The following is a 17,630-nucleotide window of genomic DNA, read 5'->3' as shown; positions in this document are numbered from 1 at the left end:
ACATAAAAATTATGCAAATAGTCTTTGTAGTATCCCAAGCAGCTCTGCTCTCCATTTCTTTTGATCTACTAATCTGATCAGTGAGAAGTCATAGAGCCAGAGGAAAGCAGATGAGATGGACTCCAGGGAAAGAAGCAACCAGTCCATGGCAACAGGAGGAAAAGGGGGCTCATCCTGCTCCCGGGGATGATCTGGCACACAAATCCTACACTTTTCAAGAAGCTGCCGTTAAGCAGGATTAGCAAATTAAAGTTCATGATGAGTTCAAGCACTCTAGTAATGAGAACTGTGCAAAAGGTAGAAATATATTCCTTACTTACTCCAACTTTTGAATGCATATCTGCACTGATCCTGTATTTATTCTGCTTAATCTTCAAAAACTATTAATTTTCACAGTATTTGTTCATTTATAGCATTCACAACTATAAATAAATCTTCTCTGTTTCTGCTAAAGAAATGTAGTAACAGTCCCCTAGAAATACTTATTCTCAGAAACAAGGGACAGTTTTTTACTGCTGACACAAAAGGCTCATACGGGAGAAATACATAAATGTTTGTAATTGCTAGGTATTAATAATATAAGTGATTAAAAAATATGCAAATAAGCATGTTCATACAAAATTTCCTATTTCCTTATAAAATTACTCTCAGGAGCATGTGGCCAAGTTGCACTTTCAAAAGCCTGATTAAGGTATTAATATGTAATTTAAAAAATAAAGATAAAATATTAAAAAATTAGACATTTTTCTCTTTATTTTTGTAAGAAAACTTTGCTTCAATGAAACTTTCCTGCCCTCCATTAAATAAGCCTTATGCTTGAAATGCAGCACACTGTGGCAGGAAGATAGTAATAAAAAGACATGGGACACAGGGGACTAAGAAAAAAAGCAAACAATTTTCACTGAAAACAAGGCTTATATGGTTGTAGTGTGTGCTGTATTGTGCCAAACAATGGTATTAGCACCCCCTTAGGCCTCATGGTAAGCACTGGACATGTGGCTTTAGAAAAAAGAAACTTCTCTCATCCCACTTTCTCCCAGTGGTGCTTTGTTGGTTCACAGCAAGGGTCTGACTTCATGTCCTGATCCCACTTTAAGAGGAAGTCCAGCTCAATTCAATTTGCCTCTCCACCTTTTAGTAATGAGACAACATGCATGTGAGCAAGCCCCATGATAATGCAGAACAGATGGGCAGATTTTTGTCTAATTAGATTCTGGACAGCTTGTTTGCTTGTAGTAAATGTGTGTATATTTAGAGATTTCACACTTATTATAGAGACAACAGATTAGTCAAAGACAAGGACAGAACGCTTTTGCGTTTTTTCTGCTTAACATAGGTGTAAGTCTACTAAAGAGAGCTGTTTGATAAAATCTGCAAGTGTAACTGAATTGTTCTTGGCTATCATGCTCTTCATGGATCAAATGGTGTGCACTTTGATCCTGGAAGACAATGCACCATACACGAACTCTTCTTTCTGAACAGACCACTAGTAAAATAAGGGTTTCCAATATTTGTGTCACTTATATTTTGCAATATTTTGCCAATCTGTTTCAATTACTATACAAAGACAATGACTCCAAAGAACATTTCATTAGTCACTTATAGCTATTCTCTTAATACATATTTACCAGTCTGGATTTTTAAATGTTTCCATTAGTATCCTTAAAGCATTTTGAAAGTTTGCTAGCAAAGCACTGAAATGCTCTTGGAGGAAAATCATCATTATCTGTGGTGTCATATTGCCTTATGGACAGAGAGCACAAAGTCTGTTAAATGCAAAATAATATTGCAAGACAGAAAATATACTGCATCCACGTTTCTCTACTGGTTAGTTATTCACCTAGAATAAATGTTCTATTCACATAAAAATGTAATTTAAGACAAAAAAAGGTAATTGCTACTTCAATGTACTGTGAGTTTGCACGTGCTATGTATGAGCCTATTTTCCATTCCTTATGTGTCTATAACTGACTTTGGTTTTAAAGCTGAGACCATAGGAAAAGTGCCAGATCTTTCCAGTATTAATAATATATTTAAAAGAGGAATTCAAAGAATAGTGGTGTACAGATGCCCATCATCCTCATGAGTCAACTCTTAGAGCATCTCAAATGGATTCATCCTGTTTTCCCTTCACTTCATGATCTAGACGTGGAGAGGGGATGAGATGAGACTAGCCATCTTTACGTGGATATACCAATGACATGCACCTGTGTATCTTGTTTTTCATAGGTGTGACTAACTCTACTACAGGGATCTCAGTGTCCAGGTAACAACAGCTGGTATGACACCCACCACCTTATTTCTGATTAGCTCAGAATTAAACTGTGTAAAACTGAAGTACGGCTGCTCAGAAGGGAAGGGTCGCTTCGAAATATATACTGTCTTCCTTTACCATTTCTCTTACTCTTATGTATTATTCTGGTCCAATAAGAGAATTGATGCTTCAAACTGATTTTTTGTGGAATTAGGATATTCTCCCCTAGAGATGGAGGTGCCTAAAGGCAGGATCCGCAACATTCAGCCAATGTTCTGTTGGTATGAGGCAACTTTTCAGACTGTTAACAGAGCAGATTCCACTTCCATTGGTTATCTGTGACCCACCTGGACTGCTGCACTACTTTAGAGGTGATAGTTTGGAAAATCCAAAAAAAGGGTGGAGTTAAAAGGCTGCTGCAGGTTCAAAGCAGAAGACATTTGATTCACTTAGGCAGAATTTAATCATTACTATGGGCTGTTCCTACAGTGTTTTGACAAGACTTTCTTGTTGTTAATGACATCATACTGAAAATAGAAAGAAAACACAGCAAGATTTACTCACTCTTCAAAAATCCAACCTCAAAATGACTTATTCTGTATTCTTCCTTACTGACTCTGTAAAGTCACAGAGCTCTCTTGACACAGGGTTCATGTTTTCACCAGGACTCTACATCATTTAGGAAAACATGTGACTAGTTTATGCCACTGCTTTATGGAATTGGTGATTGAGAAGTGAATGAATATGGATATGAATGAATATGAATATGGTGATCGAGAGCAGCCCTGTGGAAAAGGACTTGGGGGTACTGATGGATGAAAAGCTGGACATGAGCCGACAACGTGCGCTCGCAGCCCAGAAGGCCAACCGTACCCTGGGCTCCGTCAAAAGCAGCGTGGCCAGCAGGTCGAGGGAGGTGATTCTGCCCCTGTACTCTGCTCTGCTGAGACCCCACCTGCAGTGCTGCGTCCAGCTCTGGAGCCCTCAGCACAGGAAGGACATGGAGCTGTTGGAGCGGGTCCAGAGGAGGGCCACGAAAATGATCCGAGGGCTGGAGCACCTCTCCTACGAGGACAGGCTGAGAGTTGGGGTTGTTCAGCCTGGAGAAGAGGACGCTCTGGGGAGACCTTATAGCAGCCTTCCAGTACTTAAAGGGGACCTATAGGAAAGACAGGGACAGACTTTTTAGCAAGGCCTGTTGTGACAGGACAAGGAGCAATGGTTTTAAACTAAGGGAGGGCAGATTCAGACTGGATGTAAGAAAGAAATTTTTTACAATGAGGGTGGTGAAGCACTGGAACAGGTTGCCCAGAGAGGTAGTGGAGGCCCCATCCCTGGAAACATTCAAGGTCAGGTTGGATGGGGCTCTGAGCAACCTGATCTGGTTAAAGATGTCCCTGCTCTTGCAGGGGGGTCGGACTAGATGACCTGTAAAGGTCCCTTCCAACCCAAAGCATTCTATGATTCTATGATTCTATGATTCTATGAATTAAATACTCTTTGGGTTTTTCAAGAAGGAGCTAATAGTCACTTTTCTCTCATTTTCAGTGATAAAAAAAAGAATTCTACATGTTTTAAACTTTGCTCCCTGGTGTCCACCATTCTTTGTGTTACAGTTCAGAATTTTGTGAAGTGCTTCCTCCAATCAAGATTTTCTGTTTGTTTATCAGAGAAAATATCCTGTAGGAAGTAGAAAAGTAGTGCTCCTCTTTCCATAGCATATGCTGTTTCCAGATACATGACTGTATGCTTACCCTATAATTTATCAACAGCTAAGTCTCACAGGAATGCTGCTTTCTCATATTACATGAGAAAGTGAGTTTAAAGAAATATTGATTATAACAGTAGTCTGCTGAGCCTATGCTTTCCTTTTCCCTTTATTCATTTATTACTGTGGACCTTCTTCCTGTAAGTGTTCACTGCCTTCTGAAATACACATAAGAAATACTCTCCCACATGGTCTTTTTGTCACCTCCTCGCTCCATTGTTCTGTCTTCATAAGCCCAAAGTCTTGCTCAGGAAGTTCTGTTAAAGTATCCCAGTAGAAGGGCAAAAGATGACAGTGCCAACCTAAGTCAATGGCTGTTGAGCACCTGACACTTTGGATAAGGCTAGCAAACATGGTTTTTTCAAAGGAACAATTTTCAGAAAATAACAGGTAGATGGGGATATCAGTTTTGTGGGTTTGGTGCAAGCCAGGTGGATAGGCCATCTGACTGCTGCCAGTTTATCTATTAACCTCGGAAGGTTTCTGCTTTCCTGACAGCCATGGTCTTCCCAGCTCCCTGCCTCCTGCCGGCTTGCTCATCCTTCTCTAGCTTTCCCATGCCCTATGCCAAGTATTTTCTGGGTAGGCGGCAGGGAAAGGGTTCCGGCTGGCACTTGGATTACGGCTCTCTTCTCGTCCCGGCTCTCAGAGCTTCCTCAGCAATGGACCTTCACAGGCCAGGTGGGCAGGCTGCTTGTTCTCAGTCTCCTAAGCTCTGTAATAGACAGCTGGCGAGTCTGCTGAGCACCTTTGGAACGAGCCAGGGGGTTTATGCACCGTTTCCAAAGCACCGTAACATAGGTTTTCATCCCAGTTCGTAATTTCTTCTTTTAAAGGAGAATTTTTCCACGCAATGGAAATATTGCTTCTCTTACAATTATACTATTACTTTTTGTCATTCCAAAGTATTGAAAGAAAAGACACTCCTCATAGCTAAAATCTGATGTCAAATGTATCATAGATTAGTCCTGGAAGCTATGCTCAGAAGCAAAAGAGATGGCAAAGACTCATGAGTCAGGGAGATGTTAGAGAAGTAAACAGCAAAAATACCGGATCGTGTGGTAGTACTGCTAAACAAACAGGAACATTTACTAAACTGTAAAATGTTATTATCTCCCAGATAGCAGTTGCTCTAGATTAACTTGTAAAGCTGTATTTCACCCAGAACAGATCTGACTTATATCCTTGTGTGAATTGTCCAGCTTGAACAAAATCACTTGTGACTTATGACTAAAGTGTATATTTTTAATAACTTTTTTTTTTTTTTTTACTGGACCATCCAAATAAACTTTCTAGGCATTTTTCCCTTTTTTTTTTTTTTTTATATATTTCAGCTACTACACCTCCTCCTCTAGTGCATTATGCATTTAATACCAGTTGATTGGGATAGGTCACATGGGAAAACTCTTGTGGTACTTTGTATACATCCTGATTTTCTGCTTTACCCACCAGTGACAAAACAGGTTACACTAACTGGCTTCCCAGAACCTAGAGATTTAATTTCATTTGAGCTTTCTGTTCCTTTGGGATGGTGTTATCAATGCTTGAGTGACTTGAACATATTATTGCCTGACTCTTAAATTTTAGACTATACTTATGAGTTGCTTACTTTTTATATTGTTAAACATTTCAGTCTAAAGCAGTGGCTGCCCCAGGTAGTCAGGACATGTCCCTTTCTTCCCACTGTAACTGGTCTGGGACTTCGCTAAACCTGATACAACACAGGTAGCAGGAACCTTGTGCTGCTGCAATCATTATCATACTGCCTTTGTGGAAGAAAAGTGTAATTCAGGAATGAACACAGCCTAGCTCTGAGCATGAGGATAATACAAACTGCAGCGAGGCAACTGTGTGAGCATGACCTAAAGGAATCCAAAAGTGCTGGAGAGGGGAAGAAATAATCAGGAGCTGAATTATAGGGTCCTTAATGGAGCAGTCTCAGTCATAGCTAATTTCGTATGTGAGAAGGTGCTAAAACTTTGAATGCTTGGGAAACTGTACAAACATGATGGTCAATTAATTAACACTAACCAAAAACCAGGTCGTGATACGCTGTGAATGATTCCATGTTGTTCCATCACAGAATTAGCCTGGTTCTGATTGGAATATGAATGAGCCCTGGTCTTAACATAAGAAAGCCTGATACAAAATAAACTCATTTACAATGGGAGGCTCTGGAGTTTCTTTTCAAAATAAGCACCCTCATTTTTAACACCAACACAGTATTTGTCCTCTGGATCCTATGATAATTGAAGCCTTGGGAAATACTATAGATTTAAAGGAGCAGAGAGACAAAAGGAAAAGTACAGTATTTGTCGACTATACCACTAGTGAACACGTAGTCAAATATAGAGGGCTGGAAATTGCTTCTGCATGGTGAAGCTTTATATAATTGTATCTCACATTAATCTTATTTTATTTTACTGTTCACAATTAAGAATTTTGCAGCCTTAAACATGTGAAATTAAAACCATGGATGATTTCTTAATTGTGCAACTCCTCAGTACTCAATTAGCATCGCTCTCCTTTCCCCTAACAACGATGTAATATTGTACTAATGAAAAACAGGGCTTCTTTATTTGCTATGGCCTTGGGGTCAATTATCAATTTATCATTGTGTCCTGCAGGTTTAAAATAAAATACTCTGTGCAGTGTAACCATTGTACAAAATTGACATTAAGTAGATTCTGCAAGTATGGACTTAATAAAAAATACAAAGAGTGCTGCCTAAAAGGGTTCTACTCCTATAAATTCTATTAGGTTGCCTTTAATATAGGACAGTAGGAAACTGCAAAACTAATTTAAAGGGGGGTTTTTTTCTTTTATTATCTTTGTATATTCTGTATGAGAATAATCAAGAAAGAGCTAAATTAAAAATAGCTTCAGTTGTATTTTAAAGATTTCTTATGATTTCAAACTTAGCTTTGGTAATAAAAATGTTGCTGTTGCTCTCAGCAAATGATTAATTTAGAGTGTCTATCTTATGACTGCCAAATACTGCTATATATTAATGTATTTGTAAGTCAATGAAAAATTACTTAGATATGTGAAGTATTAAAAACTTCCTATTTAAATTAGACAAGCAGAAAGTAGTTAATTGGAATTAAAGTTTCTTTTTAAAGCAAACACCTGGTTAGGAAGTTCATTTTTAGTTCACTTACTGTAAAAACTCCATCCCTGTCAGGTCCAGAATTGCCCTTTCTTTGTTCAGCTCTGGTCCAGGAAGGTGGATTTACATGTGCTACTACAAGGAACTTGGGAAAATCAAATGAAAAATGCAGCACATTCCTCATTCTCATCGCTTGAGTGCCGCTTCCACAAAGAGGTGTTCCCAAAATTAGGTCTTAGTCTTGTTGGCCAATGCTGAATCTTTGTGGGACTTGACTGTCTGTCTTAACTGTGACGTTAAGCCTGGGGTCCCATATTTCAGCACCTAGCTTGTTGCTGCATATCTTAATCCAAAATTCTTCTCATCTTTGCTTGCTCTGGGAAGAAGAATTTTATTTCAGCCCTCTTAAATCTCAAGACAAACCATATTTCCTTTTTATTTCACAAGACAGCAGCAAAACCTGATCATCACCTTAGAGGAGAGAAGCACTAGGGAGTTTGGCTCAGAACTGAACCTTTAGACCTGACCCTGTTAGCAGTTTCCCTCTGCTCTTTCCTCTTATTGACAAGCCCCTGCCATACAATCCAGCCTGTCTTCACACACTTGCATAAAATAGTCAGGTAGTCATGCTTAGATAGCTGGTGAAATGTCAGCCCAGCTTCGCCAGTGTGAGTGTCACTGCCTCTCTCCACTGCACACTGAGCCATTTACTGGTGACAGTGTTTTTGTGCATGAGTCAGGGGTGCTCTCCCAGCTGCGTCAGAGCTGAAGGACAGAAAGTAACAGGACTTTGTCATGCCTTTCTTTTCCCCTTTCCTATTTTTAATGTTGGAGCCAACTTTAATTAATTCTGCTTTCCTCCTACTCTCCTGGGACGCTTTTCTGCCCCTCCATTAAGCTATCTATGGCTAACTCTCAACAAACTCAACAGCAGCCACACATGTACAAAGAGGTGGTGGAAGACAGACAATGCTGAGAAGTAGTTTTTCGCACCAGACAGGTTTTCCCACCATATTCTCACAGATCTAATTCAAACCTCTTATGGCAACAAGAGCTTGAAGAGTATATCAATATTTTCACTCCTGAAACTAAACCAGCAAATATCACAAGAGGAGAGTAATTTTTCAACTGGCGCCTTCTTCTGTGGCAGCACACAGGGTGGCATGACTGAGATACGGCCTGTTTAATTGATTAGTGCACTTGAGAGAGGGCGGGTATGGTCCAGTACAGATCATTCTAAACATTGATAAATTACCACCTTTGTGTGAAATGGTTGAGGTGGGACCACTGCCCTTTGACAAACCAGAAAATGAAATGATTACTATTGGATTCTATTGACTTGTCTGGTTAGAGCAGTTGTGCTTCTTCCCAAAGGTTAATTGGACTTGAACTCAAGAAATTAAGAGGTCAGCTGAGGTCACAGTGACAGCAGACAAACTTTTAACTTACCACTAATAATATTTGTCAGGGAAAGGACATGCTGGAGTTCTTTAGCCATGGCTCTGCTCAAAGATTTGCTATAAAAAATAATTTTTTGTCTACATTATTATATAAACTGGAGGTGTATGTGGTAAATATGATCATTAACATTCTGATTTTCATCAGATACTGTAACTCAAAGATCAAGAGTATGACTTTAGGCTCAAGAAAATTTATTGTCATAACTTGCATGGAAATATCAATGTAGATCACAAAAATTTTCTTTTAGAAATGTGAAGAAATTCAATGCAAAATGGCCTGAAAAAAAAAAAATTCAGTGAGTATAGTGTCTGTGGCACAATTTTAAAGCTCTTTACTTTGGAAATTCTTGTATTAAATGTTATTGTCTTGATTTTGTGTGTTTGATTCTTTCTGATTTTGTAAGTGCAGATTAAGAGTAATTCTAGTAATTCCCTAATGTTTGGTTGGTAAAAAAAAATTTAGGAGGATTGAGCTCTACATTATGTAAGTAGGAAAGAACCCCAGAATATCTTCTTGGATTTCCTTCTTCTAGTTATTGCAAAGATTGGACTATATGTTCTTCTCTCACCTATTTTCATGGTTTTTAAATAATATCATATTATTCACATATACTTCTACATCTATGTCTCTTACTCTCTGTGTATATATATGGGATATGCTTGTATATATACATACACTTCTTTTTCAAAAGACATTATATATTGTTTATATTTCAAGACAAATGATCATTAACACTATTAGTGAAAGGTCAGAATTATACTCTGGTGTGATACGCATTTATTTTAGTTTATCAGATTAATGGGCCAGACTTTTTACTTCATCAAGTTTATCCTTAGTACAAGAAGATAAGAGTATAACTCAGTTTTGTGGCCTTCACATGCTGGAATTTGTTGTCAACTAGAATAGTTGTAAGACTTTTGGCTTGTATATGTTCTACATATAACTGTAGAACATTTTCTTTGTGTATTCAGCTGATCTAGAGAATGCGGGAAAGATTATGATTGGGACAGTAAATGAGTATGTTTTTTGTCAGAAAAAATCAAATTTATAATGCACCTGAATACAGATTTCATTGCTTTTAAATGTGTGGATTTGGTAAATGGCAAGGTATGAAACTATATTCTGTCGCTTAGAAACTAACATAATACTGTGCTGACTAATTTTCCTGGATATACATGTAGTGTACGCAATGAAACAGTGAGTTGAATCTGGTGCAATCTGACACCATTCCATTGAGAAAATTGTCCCAGAGATTTTCAGATAATTCTCTGAAGAGACAAAAATGTCATAAGGTTAAGTTAATTAAGGAAGAGTATGATGCTCACCTGCAGAGATTGCTTCATTGTGTATAGAGCCAAGGAGACACCTGCATTTTGAGGGCTGATTGATTTTTTTTTTGTTTGTATAGCAAGCCTTTTTCTCCATGACTGATATAGGCAGATATTACTAAAACCAAAAAGAGTTGGGGACAAAGCAGGTGGAGATGCTAACAAAGAGCCACTAAATCTCCTTCTTTCTATTAAATCATATCCGCAGTTTTACTTTCTAGATACCTCTAGAAATGTTATAAAACAGGCAGCAGAAGAAAAAAAGGTTGGGGAAAAAAAAAAGATCTGATAACTAGAAAGGCGTAGATTGAGTTTGGACACTAGTAGAGACTGCCTGTGGTACCAATTAATCAACTTTTCTGGAAATCTAAAGGTGCCAGAAGAATTAGTCTATTAACACTTGGCCTTTACTTATTTACTGCAAAACCTAAGGAAAAGACTTGTTTTCAATGAATGGTTTTAATGTCTTTTTCAGCAAAGTTTTTTCAAATGTGAGAAAATAAAGACAAAACAGGCAGAGACAATCTAGTCTGAAGATACTTGTTGGAGAGGCAGTTGCAAGCCTGTCGCATACCCGGACTTGAGTCGATCAAGTACAGACTAAATGGAACCAACTGATTTGGTGAAAAGGAAGGCCTTCATGTCAAAATAAAATGTGTGTATCTATTTCTTCAAGTAGATACACACAGGGGAGCAGGCCACATGCAAGAATTACAAAAAGAGACAGAAGGAACAAGAGAAAATTTTTGCACATTCTGAGACATGTTCACTTAGGAGCAACATTCCTGGGAAAAAGATTTTAAAGAAACAATAACAAAAACCCACTTTAAAAGCTGTGCTCATAGACCAGAAGATTGGCTTCAGCATGGAAAAACAAGAACCTTCCTAAATCATTTATAAAGAGAGAATTTTGATATCATTTTCTTCACAGAAACAAAACTAACAAATGTTCAGATAATACTCATAATACAGCAAATACTTTTAGTCAGTGAGTACGTACCAACTGGAATAATCCTTTGGGTTTTAACCTAAAATTTCTTCTGACATTATTTATGAATTAGAAAACTTGAATTAAAAAATTGAATTTCAAAAGTCTTTGTAACTGCAATAATCCTATTGGAGTGGCTAATGTTACTCACATTATACAATATATCATAAGAAATCATAACAGGGAACGTGCAATACCACTTCTGAAGAATCTCTTGTATGACCAGAACCACAAATAAATTCTGTGGCTTGAATATTGCCATTCATAATTATGCACCGCTTATTTAATAAAGAAGGCTTTTCTGAGCATATTCAATATTGTCAAACTTTCAGCACCTACTATTTGCCTCTGTTTCTGATACCATGCCACAGAAGTTAATCTCTTCAAAGCATCACACAAAGCACCTAACCCAGCACCTGTCCTCATTGCTCTGAACGAAGCTTTAACGGTGTCTTATATTTTCTCCACAGTATTTATAATGAGATGACCTATACACTTCAGTTTCATTTCTAAAGTAGGAACTAGGAATATTCCTCCTTTTTTTCCAGTGGGATTATTCACATAGGAAGGTGCCAAACATCAAGAGAAAAAGTGGACAATATATAGCCTTTTGCTAGCTCTACACAGTAACATTAAATTTGAAAAAAAATCTGTTAAAAGGGTTAGTACTTCAGTTCCTGAGTTATAACCTTGGTTTCTCTGTGTTTAGAGAAAAATCAGGTTATGGCTACATTGGGAAAAAGTTACAAAAGTATTCTTATTATATCAAATTGTCTCTGGGTCAGCACTTAATGTAATTTACCTTTGGAAAGAAGTAGATTTCCTTTAACCTAATTTTCTATTTGGGAAATGCAGTAAAACAACCCTGCTGGAACTGGTGCATTAAAGAGTGGAATAAAATAGTGGAGCTGCAATGAGAGTAAAAAATAGAATTCTTCCATTCAGACAGCATAGGAAATTTTACTGTATTTGGTGCTGGCATTGCTGTGTCTTATATTAGGAGGAATTCAGCATATTCAAATAAAAATAATGGCCAAATTCATTGTTCTTGTATTTTAGGCACTTTGTAAATCTTGATATTAATAGAAACAAAGCATTTTGTCACATTTTGTAAGTAAGTACTAAGATTAGAAAGTTCCAAGGTCTACCTATCAGAAATGTGTTCTGTTTTCTTAAAACAAATCCAAAGTCTTACTCTCATATTTTTCCAAGTAATATTTTTCTACAGAAATTTGGTTAAGGTTTTAACTTGTCAATGTAAAACGTAGCATGTTGCATCATATGAATGGCAGTTAGTGACCAAATTATGTCTCTGATGGTGATCTAGGAGATAAAATTAGTTTGCATGCACACAGAAGAAAAAAATCTGTTTATTTATAGTTTAATTAGTTTTGCAAGTCTCCTACAAGCAGAAAAAAAACATCATTGATTTTAAGCTTTGTACAATTTAGTTGTAAAAGCATGTTTGAATTAAAGATAAAACAATCCATAGCAGATTGTGAGTATTCTGCTCATGTATAACAATTTTTTTTTCTGACTAGAACAACATTACTAGCGATGAATAGTAATGAACTATTTATGCATGTACTTATTTAATGTGACTTCTGCTAATGTCATTTTTTGATAAAAGATAGAAGTCTTCACTGTACAAGATTTTTTTCTTCACTCTTTCATGAAGATTTGGAGATATTTTTTGAAGAAGTGACTTCCTCACTTCCATCTTTTCCTGTTTTCATATGCTGTCTTCTTTTCTAAATTCCTGTTAGCTCAGACTTTCCTGAGTGTCGGTCTCATGTTCAGACTCAGGTTTAGACACGTGAAAACTGGGTTGTTCCACCAAGTCAGAGCTTTAGGATTGTTTTCATAGTCAAATTCCATTAACACTTATAAGATGGCGGGATGCAATAGTGACACATAGGAAAGAAAATACTAAAATTATTAATAAATATAGCAGTAGCCATGGGCCTACTGTCCAACTTGGAGCAGTAGGGACAGGTATATGTGTTCACCAAACCTATCCATTCCAAATGTTTCATGAAATATTTTTAAATCTAAAGTGAGATTAATAGTACTATATAGAAGTTAAAATACAGCTGTGGTGTCATATAAAAACCACAATGAAAAACTACATCTGTGTGCCTGTGGTAGGTCAGGCTCTCCTGGCATGCTGGTCCTAGCCTAGGCACACGTTCAGTGGCAGAGCATGGGGTTTGCTTCCCGCTGAGGAGCCCAGGACTAGTTGAAGAGTGCACATGGGGCAGGCCTGTGCCACATCCTGGCACGCAGGAAACTGCTTTAACCATTTTGATTTGATATACATGGCAAATGTCACTTCAGTGATATCATGGACATACATCAATGAAATAAGGAGAGAAATAAGCCTCATAACTGAGCTCATTCTGATAATATTGTAGGGTTATTCTTTTATATTGTTCAAGAACAGAATCAAGCATTGATGTTATAATCCGCAATTCAAAAAAGAAAAAAAAAATGAAAGCAGTAAGGGTGTGCTTCTCTTTAAGCATATATAAAAACCCATTGACTCCCATCATTTACGCAAGCAAAAAGACAAATCCTTGCTTAAATGCTTTGCTGTAGTCAAGATGTTAGTGACAATTTATAATGTAACCTTAACAAGATTAAAAATATTCTTACCAGTGAATTTCAATCAGCCTGATAGAGCATATGTAATTTTATAATTTGCCTTATTCTTTCAATAATTTCTTTACTAGTTTAGTTGGATAGTTTCCCTCTCTACCTACAGCTAAAATTCAGTATTTGGAGCAGTTATTTTTACACAGAGCAGTAAATATTTTAGTGCCCTTGCATAACATCCATCTGAATGAGTTATTTCTAATCAGGTTTAAAATGTAAAAGCGTTTCGGGCTGAATTTTTTAAAAGTCTCTAGATGCTAGATGTATGTGCCATGCGTAATGCAACTGAGCTCCAGCCTGGAGTAGGGCTTCTTATGAGCCTGTGAAATGCTAATATGAAAGACAAAAACACGAGTATAACTGTACTGATTCAGACCATAGGTTCAGGTAGTCTAGTACTTTCCACAACTGGATGGGCAGACCTGGTGTCTATGACAGTAGCTACCAGGTAGCTGTGTGAGGAGTGACCTTTGGGGGAGACTTAAATGGGGTCTCCGGCACTTGGATGCTTTGCTATGCTGCTCTAGCCTATGCTAGTTGGTAGTGGTGCCCTAGAGTCTATGTGTCTGCTGGAGCATAACATGGCTGGCTATTTCCCTCTTTTTTATTTATTCCTAGTCTTGGCTCCAGGATTCTTTTGGAGGTAGACAGAATAGCAGTCCTTCTTGGTGCTGAATCCCTCTTGTCCTTCACCATGAAAATCTCTAGTAGGGGAAATTCTTTCTTATTTGGTCCTTTTGTCCTGCTAGGATGCACAGCCAAGGAACATCGTTTTGTGTGTATCTTCTTAAACAATGCTTTCAGTTGAAATTGGAAATTTTTACAAATTTTCAAACAATCTTTTGTTTTCATAGTCCCATGTCCCATTGTCAGACTACTTTTTGAAAACTACATGGAAAGTGAAAATTGTTTTCGGAATACATTTAGACACTTGTTTGAATATCGTACTCAGCTTGGACCAAGTTTGATCAATCTTTTGAGTATGGATGATGGAACCCATGTATAGATTCATAAATACCTGAGCAAAGCACTGGTAAAGTTGCTAGACATCAATAAAAGGTAGATGTTATCACTATTTAAAGTATTTTCTGAGGGGCTGAGCACTCAGTAAACCCCACCAAAAAATTAGTGGGTAGCAATGCAGTCAAAACTTTTCTGAATATCAGGTCACTTATTAGAAGATCAGTGTACATTGTGGAAATCTTGGCTTAATGCAGGAAATACCAACTGAGTTTACTGACTCAGAGATGAAGCCTACTCCAGTCTTTTCTTTTCAGGATAAAGACTTCTCTGGGCTATAAATCTCCCTTCCCTGTTGCAACAAAACATGTTACAGTCCTTCTGGAAAGGTTATAGACAATTCACTGGCGTTAATGGCTATTCTTCCTGAGAAAGGACTTCCAAATCTGGAAATCATGTATATTCCTGAGTAGTATGTCTGGCAAAATTTGTGGGTTTTAATCCGTTCTAAGCAGTTTATTTCCTTTCCTGTTCCCAAGAGAGATATATTAAAAATTAAAAGCTATATATATATTTTTTTCCAATGGCACTTCAGTACCTCCATGGCAAAGTGTTTCTTGCAGTGCTTCCTGTCCTGGTGTCAGCCATACCATTCCCTTCTCAGGACAGGGGGAGGCAGACAGAGCTGGCAGGAGAGTCAGAGAATGCTTCTTTTTTGCTCTAAGTCTTCCTCCAGTGCCATGTGCTATCAGATTGGTGGCATGTCATTTCAATCTGTCAGCATCCCCTGAGTGCTACTCAGTCAGCCATAAGGAAATGCCTTGTGTGTTGGCAGAGGATGTCCTTTAACAACACCCAGTCGCTCAGTCAAGCAGCCTAAATGGGACAGCAGACAGCACCTTCACACCAGTGTATGCTAACAGAGTTCTCTGTCGATGTGTCTTGACCTCATAAGAAGACACAGCAAAAAGGCCAGGGTGAAGAGCAGAGAAAGGCTAACCTTGCCTCGTCTGCTAAAAATGGCAGCTTCCTTTACTCCATTCAGTCAGAAACAAACATATTTTATACGTGTGTGTGGTTGCGTGAGTGTGTGTGTGTGTATATATATATATATATAAAAAAATAAAACTACACAGACAATTTCCTTTTTGCAGTATGGGAATGTAACCACTAGATGACACCAAGAGATAGTTCCTATAGACCTGATTTTTTATTCTTTATTCATCTGCCTGTTCAAAAGGTGACATTCTTGCTGAGATTGTAATTAAGATTACAGAGGTACGCAAATTAAGTGATCTGGCAAGTATTAATAGTTACCTTACTTTAATATTACCAATTACTGTCATAGAGTGCAAAGAGCTTGGAATTTATGATCATTTGGACAGTGGATCTCAAACATTACCTCTCCTTCCCTGCTGTGCATACCTTTAATTGGCTATTACAGAAGCATCATTTGTATTGCCACAGCCAAGAGTCTGCCAGTGCTTCTACAGCAAACTTCCGAGTTGCGATGGCTTACAATTCATCTCTGAGAATCCACCCAAGGTGAAAACTTGGTATTGTCAAACCTTGGTGCAAGACCATGTATTTATACCAGACCAGAATTAACTGGTTTGCCCTTCTCTGGCGCTTTCATCATTCTCTCAAAATGAGCTAAAGCTACAGGGTTTGATAATAAGAACTAAGAAACGTTTTTCCTTGCTCGAAGGAATGTCAGAATTGATAATTTGAAATTAATTTCTAAGATTTTGGTTTTGGTAATGGAAAAGAAGAAGCAGGTTTGAAATTATCCTGTTATTTTAATAACTTGTATTTCAAGTTACACTATTGTTTCAACAAAAAGAATTGTATAATTATCCAAGGCTGACAGGTCTGCATGGATGTTACATTAACACAAAATGGCCTAAATTTCTAAGTGGTGGACAGAAATTTAGTCCCATGTGTCTGCGTATAAGTTCGTAAAAGCAACATAGTATGACTAATATCACCCATTAATGTCAATTAGAGATGTAGAGCCTGCTTGATAATACAGAGAGTTGGTTTGATCATACAAAAATATGCAAGTCTTAGGGAAACAACACTCTTCAAAACTTTTTAGCAACTCCTTCTACCTCCTCCCCCCATCTCCAAGTACTAATATAACTAAGCAATAACCTTTCACTGAAACCAATCATTCATAAACATTCACTGGCTTACAACAACAACAAAAAAACTGGAGTAGAGTAGTTTTTCTCATATGACCGTGTTTCAGGTATGCCCACGTGTTTCATACACCTCAATATTCTTACTGAGAAATTTGAACTAAGGGAGGTTGTCATTAAAACTTCAGCAGTTCCCTGCTGTGTCTATTGTGGTCATCACGGTACTGATAATAATGGGAAGACAGTACTTACGAAGATCTTACTGGTGAACTCTACATATGTAAGCAACAACAGAGAATACAACATAGACTCCTACTGAGCACAGTAACAGTAATTGGGATTTTTAACGGTATTTGTGATGAGGCAACAAATTTAAATCTCACTGACACAACCTCTCATTCACATCTTGCCTGAGTGGTCCAAAGCGGTTGCTGTCATCCCTCCTCTGTGGCCAGGTCTGAGCTGGGAGATGTACAAATATCCACCGGTGCCTTACCCCCACACAGGAGACAACTGCCATGGAGGCAGCCCCCAGAGCTGGGTGCTGGAGAGGAACCCACCACATGGCCCAGACCAGGAGCTACAGGGAGACACCCGCTCCCCATAGGTGCATGGCCCTACAGAAATCCCAGTGCCAACCATGCCATGGGTGTCGGTGCTGCTGTGAGGTGAGCAGCCTGCCCACTTGGCTGCTTAGTGGGGTCACCAGCCCAGGGCTAAAATGAGGGCAAGTGGAAATCATAAATCAATGAGTGTATGAAAAGGAGAGAAAGAATTGCAAGTCATCGTGACACTTGCATCGTGACACAAGGAAATGGTAAGGGTTATAAGGAGGGATAACGTGGCTCTGATGCAGCTGAAGAAATAAAGTCCTATTGCCCAGCATAAGCTCCTCCTGTAAGACAAGGAGCTTACTTTGGGACCATGATTTCTGAGAACACACAAAACACACCATCAGCTTTGGTG

The sequence above is a fragment of the Mycteria americana genome, chromosome Z, assembly GCF_035582795.1.
Source record: "Mycteria americana isolate JAX WOST 10 ecotype Jacksonville Zoo and Gardens chromosome Z, USCA_MyAme_1.0, whole genome shotgun sequence".
Taxonomy (NCBI): domain Eukaryota; kingdom Metazoa; phylum Chordata; class Aves; order Ciconiiformes; family Ciconiidae; genus Mycteria; species Mycteria americana.
Note: the sequence above shows the minus strand (reverse complement) of the source record.